This window comes from Balaenoptera borealis (assembly GCF_965194805.1).
Source record: "Balaenoptera borealis genome assembly, chromosome: 11".
In the NCBI taxonomy this organism is placed as follows: Eukaryota; Metazoa; Chordata; class Mammalia; order Artiodactyla; family Balaenopteridae; genus Balaenoptera; species Balaenoptera borealis.
Window position 1 is genome coordinate 84,518,589 of NC_138868.1, and position 15,007 is coordinate 84,533,595.

A 15,007-nucleotide genomic window follows, 5' to 3' on the forward strand; every position below is an offset into this window, starting at 1 on the left:
ACAAATCAATAAATGTGACACACCATATTAACAAATTGAAGGAGAAAAACCATATGATCATCTCAATAGATGCAGAAAAAACTTTAGACAAAATTCGACACCCATTTATTATAATAACCCTCTAGAAAGTAGGCATAGAGGTAACTTTCCTCAACATAATAAAGGCCATATATGACAAACCCACAGCCAACATTGTCCTCAATGGTGAAAAACTGAAACCATTTCCACTAAGATCAGGAACAAGACAAGGTTGCCCACTCTCACCACTGTTATTCAACATAGTTTTGGAAGTGTTAGTCACAGCAATCAGAGAAGAAAAAGAAATAAAAAGAATCCAAATCGGAAAAGAAGAAGTAAAGCTGTCACTGTTTGCAGATGACATGATACTACACCTAGGGAATCCTAAAGATGCTACCAGAATGCTACTAGAGCTAATCAATGAATTTGGTAAAGTAGCAGGATACAAAATTAATGCACAGAAATCTCTGCATTCCTATACACTAATGATGAAAAATCTGAAAAAGAAATAGGAAACACTCCCATTTACCATTGCAACAAAAAGAATAAAGTACTTAGGAATAAACCTACCTAAGGAGACAAAGGCCTGTATGCAGAAAACTATAAGACACCAATGAAAGAAATTAAAGATGATGCAAACAGGTGGAGAGATATACAATGTTCTTGGATAGGAAGAATCAACATTGTGAAAATGATTATATTACACAAAGCAATCTACAGATTCAATGAAATCCCTATCAAACTACCACTGGCATTTTTCGCAGAACTATAACAAAAAATTTCACAATTTGTATGGAAACACAAAAGACCCTGAATAGCCAAAGCAATCTCGAGAAACAAAAATGGAACTGGAGGAATCAGACTCCCTGACTTCATACTAAACTACAAAGCTACCGTAATCAAGACAGTATGGTACTGGCACAAAAACAGAAATATAGATCAATGGAACAGGATAGAAAGCCCAGAGATAAACCCAAGCACATATGATCACCTTATTTTTGACAAAGGAGGCAAGAATTTATAGTGGAGAAAAGAAAGCCTCTTCAATAAGTGCTGCTGGGAAAACTGGACAGCTACATGTAAAAGAATGAAATTAGAACACACCCTAACACCATACACAAAAATAAACTCAAAATGTATTAAAGACCTAAATGTAAGGCCAGACACTATCAAACTCTTAGAGGAAAACATAGGCAGAACACTCTATGACATAAATCACAGCAAGATCCTTTTTCACCCTCCGAGAGAACTGGAAATATGAACAAAAATATACAAATGGGACCTAATGAAACTTAAAAGCTTTTGCACAGCAAAGGAAACCATAAACAAGATGAAAAGACAACCCTCATAATGGGAGAAAATGTTTGCAAATGAAGCAACTGAGAAAGGATTAATCTCCAAAATTTACAAGTCACTCATGCAGCTCAATCTCAAAAAAACAAACAACCCAATTCAAAAATGGGCAGAAACCTTAAACAGACATTTCTCCAAAGAAGATATACAGATTGCCAACAAACACATGAAAGGATGCTCATCATCACTAATCATTAGAGAAATGCAACTCAAAACTACAAGGAGGTATCACCTCACACCATTCAGAATGGTCATCATCAAAAAGTCTGCAAACAATAAATGCTGGAGAGGGTGCAGAGAAAAGGGAACACTCTTGCACTGTTGGTGGGAATGTAAATTGATACAGCCACTATGGAGAATACTATGGAGATTCCTTAAAAAACTAAAAGTAGAACTAAGAACTACCATAAGACCCAGCAATCCCACTACTGGGCATATACCCTGAGAAAATGATAATTCAAAAGGAGACATGTACCACAATGTTCATTGCAGCTCTATTTACAATAGCCAAGACATGGAAGCAACCTAAGTGTCCATCGACAGATGAATGGATAAAGAAGATGTGGTACATATATACAATGGAATACTAATCAGCCATAAAAAGAAATGAAATGGATTTATTTGTAGTGAGGTGGGTGGACATAGAGTCTGTCATACAGAGTGAAGTTAGTCAGAAAGAGAAAAACAAATACCATATGCTAACACATATGTATGGAATTTAAAAAAAAAAAACAAAGATTCTGAAGAACGTAGGAGCAGGACAGCAATAAAGATGAAGACCTAGAGAATGGACTTGAGGACATGGGGAGGGGGAAGGGTAAGCTGGGACGAAGTGAGAGAGTGGCATGGACTTGTAAATACTACCAAATGTAAAATAGATAGCTAGTGGGAAGCAGGCACATAGCACAGGGAGATCAGTTGGGTGCTTTTTGACCACCTAGAGGGGTTCGATAGGGAGTATGTGAGGGAGACGTAAGAGGGAGGAGATATGGGGATATATGTATACGTATAGCTGATTCACTTTGTTATAAAGCAGAAACTTACACACCATTGTAAAGCATTTATACTCCATAAAGATATTTTAAAAAATTAATTCATGTGGAACAATTCTTATATAAAACTAAATGGAGCAAACAAAAGCTGCAAGAAAGATTTTCACATAACCCAGTAGAATGGGAAACAAAAAGCATAGAATCAGGACCTCCACCCCTGCGAAGGATCTGAAAGGAAGAGAAGATCCACACAGTTTGACCCTTGCCCTGGGGAGTAAGCAGGTCAAGCCACAGTATAGTTGTCCTCATCCTATGTTCCTACACAGAGGAGATAAGCCCCCTTGACTGCTGGGAGAAATGTTGGGACACATAGACGGGTTTAGTAGCCTAGACTCTACTCATGAAGAGTGCATAGGTACTGGTTTGCCAACAAAGAGTGGAAAGAGCTCTGCATTGGCAGCTGCCACTTTGCCATGCTCCCTGATAAAAGCAGGGCAAACACCTCAGCTCTGTTCATTCCACACCACAGCTTGGTTCAGGATCTGGACCAGCAAGGCCCTGGGAAACGACTTGGTCTAGCTACACAAAGACAGTGTGGGTGCCTGGGTTGTGGTCCAGGTGGGGCAGCAGTGGCCATTGTCAGTGTTTACTGAAGCCATGCCATTGGAACCACCCTGATCAATGTGCCTTGTCCCAGCTCTCAGCGAACACTCAGGCCCCACCCACTCCACACCACAACTTGACACTTGATTTGGGGCAGACAGGTCCTGGAGGAAGACTCAATCTGGGGATGCAGAGGAGGCTTAGTGCCCTGGAGTGTGGTCCAGTTGGGGCAGTGGCAGTCAGTGTTAGTTATGGGGTATATGAATATGTAGAGCTGATTCACTTTGTTATAAAGCAGCAACTAACACACCATTGTAAAGCAATTATACTCAATAAAGATGTTTTTTAAAAATCAATAAATGTGTCTTTTGTTATGTTAATGAGATGACTTTGGGGCCCCACGTAAGGAAGAGGGGTGGTTGCCAGGAGAACCAACTCTGTGATTAAAGGGCTGGAATTTTCAGTCCCACCCCTCTGACCTTGGGGGAGGGGAGAAGGGGTGGAGATTGAATCAACTGCCAATGGCCAATGATTTCATCAATCATGCCTAAATAGTGAGGTCTCCATAAAACCCCAAAAGGACAGGGTTTGGAAAGCCTCCAGGTTGGCGGTGCTGAGATGGTGAAATGCTTGGAAAGAGTATGGAAGCTCTGCACCCTTTCCCAATACCTTGCCCTGTGCATCTCTTTCATCTGGCTGTTCCTGAATTATATCGTTTTGCAATAAACTGGTAATCTAGTAAGTAAAATATTGCTCTGAGTTCTGTGAGTTGCTCTAGCAAATTAATTGAACCCAAGGAAGGGGTCATTGGAACCTCTGATGTATAGCCAGTCAATCAGAAATATAGGTAACAACCTGAGCATGCGACTGGCATCTGAATTTAATCTTGTAGTGTTGAATCCCTGACCTCTGGAGTCTAATGCTATCTCTGGGTAGATAATGTCAGAATTGAGTTGAATTCTCAGGCACTCTGCTGATGTCCAAGAATTGTTTGTTGATGTGGTGGGAATTGGGTCCAGGAACCAAAAAGAGGGTCAAATTGATAGTTGTTATTATTATTTTGTTTTTGTGCAGTTGAAAATAAAATTTTACTAAATACCAAATCAAAATTTAAAAGGAACATTAACAATTAGGAGAAAGATATCCAGGCTGAGGAAGGATCAGTTAACCAAATTGTACAATTAATTGCTGGAAAAATGGGAATAATTTGCTGTGAACAAAGCAGGAAGCAGACTGGTAAAGAAAAAAAGCATACTTATTAGCTGGAAAGGTGAAGTTCTGTCATGTATATAAAATAGGGAATAGATTTATTGTGTGAAAACCTAGATTTTTAGAAGATAATCATTCTCATGCATTGATGACCAGAAATTTTAAAATGTGCAAAACTTTCTACTTTCATACTCAGACCAAGCTGTTGACCTAGATCTGCTCACTATTTTGGGTTTTTGTTTGTTTGTTTGTTTTTTACCACGCATACTGCTTCTCATTGCTGTTGCTCATTTTCAACTTTGATCTCATGGACTTCCTTAGGTCAGTGCCTTAGAAATTTGAAACAGTCAAAAGGTTAGTATGATTTGGTTCCTTGGTCATTTTAGTGGCTTTTTAAAAGCTTTTATTTTGTGTCTTTTATATAGTGATGGTATGGGAAGAGGCTGGGATGAAAAATTTGAATGGTGGCTGAGGCAGCCTTAGTTCTTATCCTGGTAATTACCATCAGCCTCTAGTACTACAAGCTCCTTATCTTAAGAAAGAAATGAATAAAGACAGTTGTAACCTCACGTAAAAGGGCTGTTTTCACCTATGTTTTATCAGTTTGACTTCATGCTTGAATGGGTGACAGTGAAAGAACAAGATCTAGAGCTCATAGTATGAGTATCTTGATGCCAAGATTACTGATGCATTTACTATGGCTCTCAAAGTAGTATTATCACTTGTGGTTGACTATGAACACTGAATCTTATTCTTCAAATGTAAACCATGGGCCTGGCAGAGCCTATAGATGCTCTATGCCAGAGTTCTTATTTAGTGTGTCTGCTTAATAAACCTGACCCAAATGTGACATTAATAAAGTGCTCCATGTGAACTGACAGAAGAGTACTTAGTTTCCTAATAGTCGTGTGTGATTGATTAACTAGTAAGTTGGTATGTAGGTGTTACATTCTTGGGAAGGGAACAGGTGGAAGTTTAAGGGTCTTCCAGAAAAAAAGGCAAGCACAAAAGCAAAGAAGATTTACCAACCTCATGCCTGGGACTGGGAAGCTTCATTGTAATCTGCTGCACTGCTCTTGTGTTTTCTGTCAAGTGAGTTTCATTGCTGTAGGCAAGTAGCTAGATCAATCTATTGGTGATGTTTGTTTCACTGTTGATCTGTCACATCTGCAAGAGTGTAAGGATGTATAATGTGGACAAGGAGCTGAGGGTAATTTTGTATGTGCCAGATGGGAGGGTGTGATATGGTCGCCCCTGACTTTGGCAGCAACTAGCTTAGAATGTTGTTCAGCTACAAAAGCATCTCTTCACTACTGTATACAATTAATTACATGACATCAGCTTACGGTTTGCTATAAATAGCCACTGATTTGTCTTCATTTACATTTTTGAGAACCTTTTTTTGGATATATACTCAGGAGTGGAATTGCTGGATCATAATGGTAGTTCTGTTTTTAGTTTTTTAAGGAACCTCTATACTGTTTTCCAAACTGCTCCACCAATTTACATTCCAACCAAAGTGTAGGAGTCTTCCCTTTTCTCCACACTTTCTCCAGCATTTATTATTTGTAGACTTTTTGATGATAGCCATTCTGGCTGGTGTGAGGTGCTATCTCGCTGTGGTTTTGATTGAATTTATCTGATGTAAGCAATGTAGAGCATTTTTTCATGTGCTGTTAGCCAAATATAGTCTTCTTCAGAAAAATATCTATTCAGGTCTTTTGCCCCTTTTTTGATTGGGTTGTTTGGTTACTTGGTATTGAGTTATATGAGTTATTTGGATATTTTGTATATTAACCCCTTGTCAGTTGCAGCATTTGTAAATATTTTCTCGCATCTATAGGTTGTCTTTTTGTTTTGTTGATGTTTTCCTTGGCTGTGCAAAAGCTTTTAAATTTGAATAGGTCCCATTTGTTTATTTTTGCTTTTATTTATTTTGCCTTAGAAAACTGATCTTAAAAAATATTTCTACAATTTATGTCAAAGAGTGTTGTGCCTATGTTCTAGGATATTTATGGTGTCACGTCTTAAATTTATATCTTTAAACCATTTTCAGTTTATTTTTGTATATGGTATGAGGAAATGTTCTGATTTTATTGTTTCACATGAAGCTGTCCAGCTTTCCCAGCACCACTTCTTGAAGGGACTGTCTTTTATCCATGATATATGCTTGCTTCCTTTGTTGTAGATTAATTGGCCATAGGTATGTGGGTTTATTTCTGGGCTCTGTATTCCATTCCATCGATTTATGTGTCTGTTTTTTGTGCTAATACCACCCTGTTTTGATTACTGTAGCTTGGTAGTATAGTCTGAAGTGCGGGAGGGCTGCTTCCAGCTTTGTTCTTTTTTCTCAGGATTGCTTTGGCAATTTGGGGTTCCATATAAATTTCAGGATTATTTGTTCTAGTTCTGTGAAAATTGTTCTGGGTATTTTGATAGGGATTGAATTAAATCTACAAATTGCTTTGTGTAGTTTGCCTATTTTAATAATATTGATTCTTCCAATCTAATCCAAGGGCATGGGATATCTTTCCATTTCTTTGAATCATCTTCAGTTTTCTTTATCAATGTTTTATAGTTTTCAGCATACAGGTCTTTCACCTCCTTGGTTAAGTTTATTCCTAGGTATTTTTTTTCTGTGTGTGATTTTAAACGGGATTTTTTTTTACTTTCCTTTCTGATATTTCATTATTAGTGTATAGAAACACAACACATTTCTGTATATTAATCTTCTATCCTGTAACCTTGCTGCATTCATTTATTAGTTCTAATAGTTTGGGGGTGGAGATTTTAAGGTTCTCTATATAGCATATTATGTCATCTGCAAAAAAGTGACAGTTTTACCTTTTCCCTTCCAGTTTGGATACCTTCTTTTTCTTGTGTGATTGCTGTGGCTAGGACTTTCAATACTACATTAAATAGAAGCAGTGAGAGTGGACATCCTTGCCTTGTTCCTAAATTTAGTGAGAAGGCTTTCAGCTTTTAAGTAGTATGTTGGCTGTGGGTTTGTTGTAAATGGCCTTTACTATGGTGAGTTATGTTCTCTCTATACCAACTTTGATGAAAGTTTTTATCATGAATGGATGTTGAATTTTGTCAAATGCTTTTTTTGCATCTATTGAGATGATCATGTGTTTTTTGTCTTTCTTTTTCTTAATGTGGTGAATCATATTGATTGATTTGCATATGTTGAACCATCCTTGTGACTCTGGAATAAATTCAGTTTGATCATGGTGTGTGATCTTTTTTATGCATTGTTGGATTCAGTTTGCTAGTATTTTGTTGATGATTTTTACATCTATACTCATCAAAGATATTGGCCTGTAATTTTCTTTTTTTGTAGTGTCTTTGTCTGATTTTAATATAAAGGTAATGGTGGCCTCATGGAGTGAATTTGGGAGTGTTCCCTGCTTTTTGATTTTTTGGAATAGTTTGAGAAGGATAGGTATATATTCTTCTATATATGTTTGGAAGAATTCCTCTGTGAAGCTGTGTGGTCCTGAAATTTTGTTTGCAGGGAGTTTTTAAAATTACAGATTCAATTTCACTTTTAGTAATCAATCTGTTCAGATTGTCTGTTCCTCTTGACTCAGTTTTGGCAGACTGCATGTTAGTAGAAATTTGTCCATTTCTTATAAGTTGCCCAATTTGTTGGCATAGGACTGTTCATTGTATTCTCTTATAATTTGTTGTATAACTGTGGTATTAGTTGTTATTTCTCCTCTTTTGTTTCTATTTTGTTTGTTTGGGTCCTCTCTCATTTCTTCTTGGTGAGCCTGGCCAGATGTTTGTCAATTTTGCTTATCTTTTCAAAAAACCAACTCTTGGTTTCATTGATCTTTTCTATTTTTAAAAATCTCTACTTTATTTCCTCTCTGATATTTATTATTTCTTTCCTTCTGCTGACTTTGGGCTTTGTTTGTTCTTCTTCAAATTCTTTTAGGTGGTAGGTTAGGTTGTTTGAGTTTTTCTTGTTTCTTGAGGAAGGCCTGTATTGCTATGAACTTCCCTCTTAGAACTCCTTTTTCTACATCCCATAGATTTTGTAAAGTAGTGTTTTCATTGATGTTTTTTTGAGATATTTTCTGATTTCCTCTGATTTCAACATTGGCCCAATGATTTTTTAGTAGCATGTTGTCTAATCTCCATGTGTTTGTTCTTTTCCCTTTTTTCTTTCTGTACAGTTTCATACAGTTGTGGTCAGGAACAATGCTTGATATATTTTCTACCCTCTTAAATTGTTGAGGCTTGCTTTGTGAGCTAGTATGTGGTCTATCCTGGAGAACATCCCATGCACACTTGAATAGAATGTGTATTCTGCTTTTTTTGGATGTAGTGTCTTGCAGATATCAAGTAAGTCCAACTGGTCTATTGTGTCATTGGCTCTTGTGAATCTATTGTATGTTTTTGATTTGTGGTTACCATGTTGTTCATGCATGTTGGTCCATAATGATACTTGCTTTAAACTGATAGTCATTTAAATTCAAACACATTCTAAAAGATCTACTTTTTCTACTCCCCTCCCCCACCTTTTGCATTTTTGATGTCATATTTTACAACTTCGGACTTATCCCTTTTCTGTTTAGTGTAATGATCTTTGCTTTTACAACTTTTTTTTTAAATCTATGTACTTGCTTATTTAAGTGATCTTCAATCTTTACTATATATTTGTCTTTCCTAGTGGGATTTTCCCTTTTCTATAGATTCTTATTTATTTTACATTTAGAGAAGACCTTTCAATATTTCTTTTAGGGTAAGATTAGTATTGGTGAATTCTTTTAGTTTTTCTTGTCTGATAAATTCTCACCTTTTCTATTCTAAATGATAATATTGCTGGGTAGAGTATCCTAGGTTGTAGATTTTTCCCTTTCAGTACTTTGAATATATCATGCCACTTCCTTCTGGACTGCAAAGTTTCCACAGAGAAATCTTCTGCTAGCCTTAGGGAGGATCTTAGTATATGACTCTTTGTTTTTCTCTTGCTGTCTTTAGAATTCTCTATCTTTAATTTTTGTTATTTTAATTATGATGTGTTTTGTTGTAGGTCTGTTTGGATTCATCTTATTTGAGACCTTCTGTTCTTCCTGTACCTAGATACAATAAATCCCCTACATATGAACTTTCAAATTGTGAACTTTCAAAGAGGCCAACATGTGTTCCATCAATGTCAGGTGTAAGTGAAATTGCAGCTTGCCCTCCATTTTCTATTGCTGATGATCCTTCACCTCTACCATCTCCCACCTCCTCTCTCTCCTCCAATCAGTAACTCTTCTTGCCTGTTCACTTGATGCCAACCCCTGAATACCAGCTGTTGTACTGTACTAATGTACTTTTCAAGGTACTGTACTGTAAGATTAAAAATGTTTTTTTTTATTTTTTGTGTTTGTTTTTTATGTATTATTTGTGTGAAAAGTATTGTAAACTTATTACAGTACAGTACTATATAGGCGATTGTGTTAGTTGGGTACCCAGGCTAACTTTGTTGGACTTATGAACAAGTTGGACTTACGAATGTGCTCTCAGAATGGAACTCGTTTGTATGTAGGGGGCTTATTGTATCTGTTTCTTTCTTTAGGTTTAGGAAGTTTTCTTCAAATACATTTTAGATCCCTCCTCTCTCTTTTCTCATTCTGGAACACTTATTATGCCTAAGTTGGCACGTTTTATAGTATCCCATAGATCTCACATGTTGCCTTCATTTATTTTTTCATTTGTCTTTCTGGCTGCTGTTCTAATTGAGTGATTTCCATTATTCTATCTTCCAGATCACTTATTCCTTCTTCTGTCATTTAGTCTGCTATTTATTGGTTCTAGATTGGTTTATGTTTCAGCAATTGAATTGTCTATTTTTGGTCAGTTCATCTTTATAGTTTCTAGTTCATTGTTACAGTGATCTGCTTTTCTATCAATAACCTTTCTTGATTAAGTTAGTGTTTTTATTACCACCTTTTTGAACTCAGGGTCTGGTAGATTGGTGAGCTCTACTTCATTATTTGTTTTTTTTAAGGGATATTTCTTGTTCTTTAAATTAGGAGTAGTCTCTCTGCCTTTTCATTTTACTTAATTTCTCTGTCTCTATGAATTTAGAAGAAACAGTTATCTTCTATGGTCTTGAAGGAGTGTTTTATGTCAGAGCATCCCTGTGTAGACTCTGGGTGTCCAATGTCTTTGGTATGAGAATGGTTTTGATGTGATGGCCAGTCAAATCTTTCCTCAGGGTGTGCTGGGAGCTGTCACCTTGATAGGGGGTGTTGGAGGATCTAAACGTTGTGCAGGATGTGAGGCAGGACTTCTTTTCTGCTCAGTATCTGTTACCACACAATATCAGAAGCAGGATCTTCTCCCTAGTTGTTGGAGCAGAAGGCTTGAGGGTCAAGCTCAAGCAGGCTCTGTTCCTCTTGAGTGTGTGCCCTGCCCCACAGTAGGAAAGTGCTGCAGAAAGTGAGGGGGTCTTATCTTCCCGCTTAAGGTGGGAAATGAGCTGCAGACTGGAGTGGTGAGCAGCCTTGCTGAGCGTCAGAAGAGTGACCTAATAGAGCCAATCTGCAAGGACTGGAAAGTGAATTACAACAGGAGAAAATCAGACTTCTATGCAGTGGATGCTTGATGCATTTTTAGAAGCCCAAGGCTTGGAAAAATACAATTATATATTCCACTAAAGATACCATTTGCAGAGGAGCTTCAAGATGTTGGAAGAGTAAGACATGAAGATCACCTTCCTTCCCACAAATACATCAGAAATACATCTACATGTGAAACAACTCCTACAGAACACCTACTGAACGCTGGCAGAAGAACTCAAACCTCCCAAAAAGCAAGAAACTCCACACGTACCTGGGTAGGGCAAAAGAAAAACGAAAAAAACAGAGACAAAAGAATAGGGATGGGACCTGTACCATTGGGAGGGAGCTGTGAAGGAGGAAAGGTTTCCACACACTAGGAAGCCCCTTCGCAGACGGAGAATGCGGGTGGTGGAGGGGGAAACTTTGGAGCCATGGAGGAGAGCACAGCAACAGGGGTGCAGAGTGCAAAGTTGAGAGATTCCCACACAGAGGATCGGTGCCGACCAGCATTCACCAGCCCGAGAGGCTTGTCTGCTCACTTGCTGGGGTGGGCGGGGGCTGGGAGCTGAGGTTTGGGCTTCAGAGGTCAGACCCCAGGGAGAGGACTGGGGTTGGCTGTGTGAACACAGCCAGAAGGGGCTAGTGTGCCACAGCTAGCCGGGAGGCAGTCCGAGAAAAAGTCTGGAGCTTTTACCAAATGTAAAATAGCTACCGGGAAGCAGCCTCATAGCACAGGGAGATCGGCTCGGTGCTTTGTGACACCCTAGAGGGGTGGGATAGGGAGGGTGGAGGGAGGGAGACTCAAGAGGGAGGAGATATGGGGACATATGTATATGTATAACTGATTCACTTTGTTATAAAGCAGAAAATAACACACCATTGTAAAGCAATTATACTCCAATAAAGATGTTAAAAAGAAAAAAAAAAAAACAAAGGAAGGCCCATGCACTCACAAAGGTCTGATGCACCACCTCTGTAGACGTCTGTGGCTCTGCTCAGATGCAGACCAAGGTTGCATCACCTTCTTTGCTGTGGTCCTCCCAGATCTAGTGCAAGGCTGTGGCATGTAGTGCGTGGAGCTGGAGTGCTTGCTAGACTGTGCAGGCATAGTGGCTGCAGGATCTAAAGTGGCCATGCTGCCACCAGAGATCTGGGCTGCCCCTGTGGCACTGATTAAGCTAGTGCTGACACTGGCTGTGACTGCCCCAACTGGACCACACCCCAGTCCACTAAGCCTCCTCTGCATCCTCAGGTTGAGTCTTCCTCCAGGACCTGTCTGCCCCAAATCAAGTGTCAAGTTGTGGTATGGAGTGGGTGGGGCCTGAGTGTTCGCTGAGAGCTGGGACAAGGCACATTGATCAGGGTGGTTCCAATGGCATGGCTTCAGTAAACACTGACAATGGCCACTGCTGCCCCACCTGGACCACAACCCAGGCACCCACACTGTCTTTGTGTAGCTAGACCAAGTCGTTTCCCAGGGCCTTGCTGGTCCAGATCCTGAACCAAGCTGTGGTGTGGAATGAACAGAGCTGAGGTGTTTGCCCTGCTTTTATCAGGGGAGCATGGCAAAGTGGCAGCTGCCAATGCAGAGCTCTTTCCACTCTTTGTTGGCAAACCAGTACCTATGCACTCTTCATGAGTAGAGTCTAGGCTACTAAACCCGTCTATGTGTCCCAACATTTCTCCCAGCAGTCAAGGGGGCTTATCTCCTCTGTGTAGGAACATAGGATGAGGACAACTATACTGTGGCTTGACCTGCTTACTCCCCAGGGCAAGGGTCAAACTGTGTGGATCTTCTCTTCCTTTCAGATCCTTCGCAGGGGTGGAGGTCCTGATTCTATGCTTTTTGTTTCCCATTCTACTGGGTTATGTGAAAATCTTTCTTGCAGCTTTTGTTTGCTCCATTTAGTTTTATATGAGAATTGTTCCACATGAATTTATTTTTTTAAACATCTTTATGGAGTATAATTGCTTTAAAATGGTGTGTAGTTACTGCTTTATAACAAAGTGGATCAGCTTTACATATACATATATCTCCATATCTCCTCCCTCTTGCGTCTCCCTCACATCCTCCCTATTCCACCCCTCTAGGTGGTCACAAAACACCAAGGTGATCTCCCTGTGCTATGTGGCTGCTTCCCACTAATTATCTGTTTTACATTTGGTTAGTGTATATATGTCCATGCCACTCTCTCACTTTGTCCTGGCTTACCCTTCCCCCTCCCCATGTCCTCAAGTCCATTTGCTATGTCTGCATCTTTATTCCTGTCCTGCCCATAGGTTTTTCAGAACCTTTTTTTTTTTTAGATTACATATATATGTGTTAGCATACAGTATTTGTTTTTCTCTTTCTCACTTACTTCACTCTGCATGACAGACTCAAGATCGATCCACCTCACTACAAATAACTCAATTTCGTTTCTTTTTATGGCTGAGTAATATTCCATTGTATATATGTGCCACATCTTCTATATCCATTCATCTGTTGATGGACACTTCAGTTACTTCCATGTCTTGGCTAGTGTAAATAGAGCTGCAATGAACATTGTGGTACATGACTCCTTTAGAATTATGGTTTTCTCAGGCTATATGCCCAGTAGTGGGATTGCTGGGTTGTATGGTAGTTCTATTTTTCAGATTTTTAAGGAACTTCCATACTGTTCTCCCTAGTGGCTGTATCAATTTACATTCCCACCAACAGTGAAAGAGGGTTCCCTCTTCTCCACACCCTCTCCAGCATTTACTGTTTGTAGATTTTTTGATGATGGCCATTCTGACTGGTGTGAGGTGATACCTCATTGTAGTTTTGAGTTGCATTTCTCTAATGACGAGTGATGATGAGCATCCTTTCATGTGTTCGTTGACAAGCTGTATATCTTCTTTGGAGAAATGTCTGTTTAGGTCTTCTGCTCATTTTTGAATTGGGTTGTTTGTTTTTTTGATATTGAGCTGCATGAGCGGCTTGTAAATTTTGGAGATTAATCCTTTTTCAGTGGCTTCATTTGCAAATATTTTCTCCCATTCTGAGGGTTGTCTTTTTGTCTTGTTTATGTTTTCATTTTCTGTGCAAAAGCTTTTAAGTATCACGAGGTCACATTTGTTTATTTTTCTTTTTTATTTCCATTTCTCTAGGAGATGGGTCAGAAAGGATCTTGCTCTTTTTTTTTAAATGAAAGCTTCTTTCTTTCTTTCTTTCTTTATTTTTATGGCTTTGTTGGGTCTTTGTTTCTGTGCGAGGGCTTTCTCTAGTTGCGGCAAGTGGGGACCACTCCTCATCGTGGTGTGCGTGCCTCTCACTGTCGCGGCCTCTCCTGTTGCGGAGCACAGGCTCCAGACACGCAAGCTCAGTAACTGTGGCTCACGGGCTTAGTTGCTCCACGGCATGTGGGATCCTCCCAGACCAGGGCTCGAACCCATGTCCCCTGCATTCGCAGGCAGATTCTCAACGATTGCGCTACCAGGGAAGCCCAGATCTTGCTCTTTTTGAATTATGGTTTCCTCAGAGTATATGCCCACTAGTGCGATTGCTGGGTTGTATGGTGATTCTATTTTTAGTTTTTTAAGGAACCTCCATACTGTTCTCCATAGTGGCTGTATCAATTTACATTCCCACCAACAGTGCAAGAGGGTTCCCTTTTCTCCACACCCTCTCCAGCAATTATTCTTTCAAGATTTTTTGATGATGAGCATTCTGACTGGTGTGAGATGATACCTCATTGTAGTTTTGATTTGCATTCCTCTAATGATTAATGATGTTGAGCATTCTTTCATGTGTTTGTTGGCAATCTGTATATCTTCTTCGGAGAAATGTCTATTTAGATCTTCTGACCATTTTTGGATTGGGTTGTTTGTTTTTTTGTTATTGAGCTGCATGAGCTGCTTGTAAATTTTGGAGATTAACCCTTTGTCAGCTGCTTCATTTGCAAATATTTTCTCCCATTCTGAGGGTTGTCATTTCGTCTTGTTTATGGTTTCCTTTGCTGTGTAAAAGCTTTGTAGTTTCATTAGGTCCCATTTGTTTATTTTTGTTTTTATTTCCATTTCTCTAGGAGCTGGGTCAAAAAGGATCTTGCTGTGATTTATGTCATAGAGTGTTCTGCCTATGTTTTCCTCTAAGAGTTTGATAGTGTCTGGTCGTACATTTAGGTCTTTAATCCATTTTGAGTTTATTTTTGTGTATGGTGTCAGGGAGTGTTCTAATTTCATTCTTTTACATGATGCTGTCCAGTTTTCCCAACACCACTTATTGAAGAGGCTGTCTTTTCTCCA

At 39.2% G+C, this 15,007-nt stretch overlaps 1 pseudogene across 1 annotated transcript in view; it reads right to left on the bottom strand.

Moving 5' to 3' along the window:
- Positions 1 to 15,007, bottom strand: part of LOC309604934 (large ribosomal subunit protein uL30 pseudogene) — a 527,607-nt pseudogene that overhangs the window by 449,769 nt on the left and 62,831 nt on the right. The gene's annotated exons all lie outside the window — the stretch shown is intronic.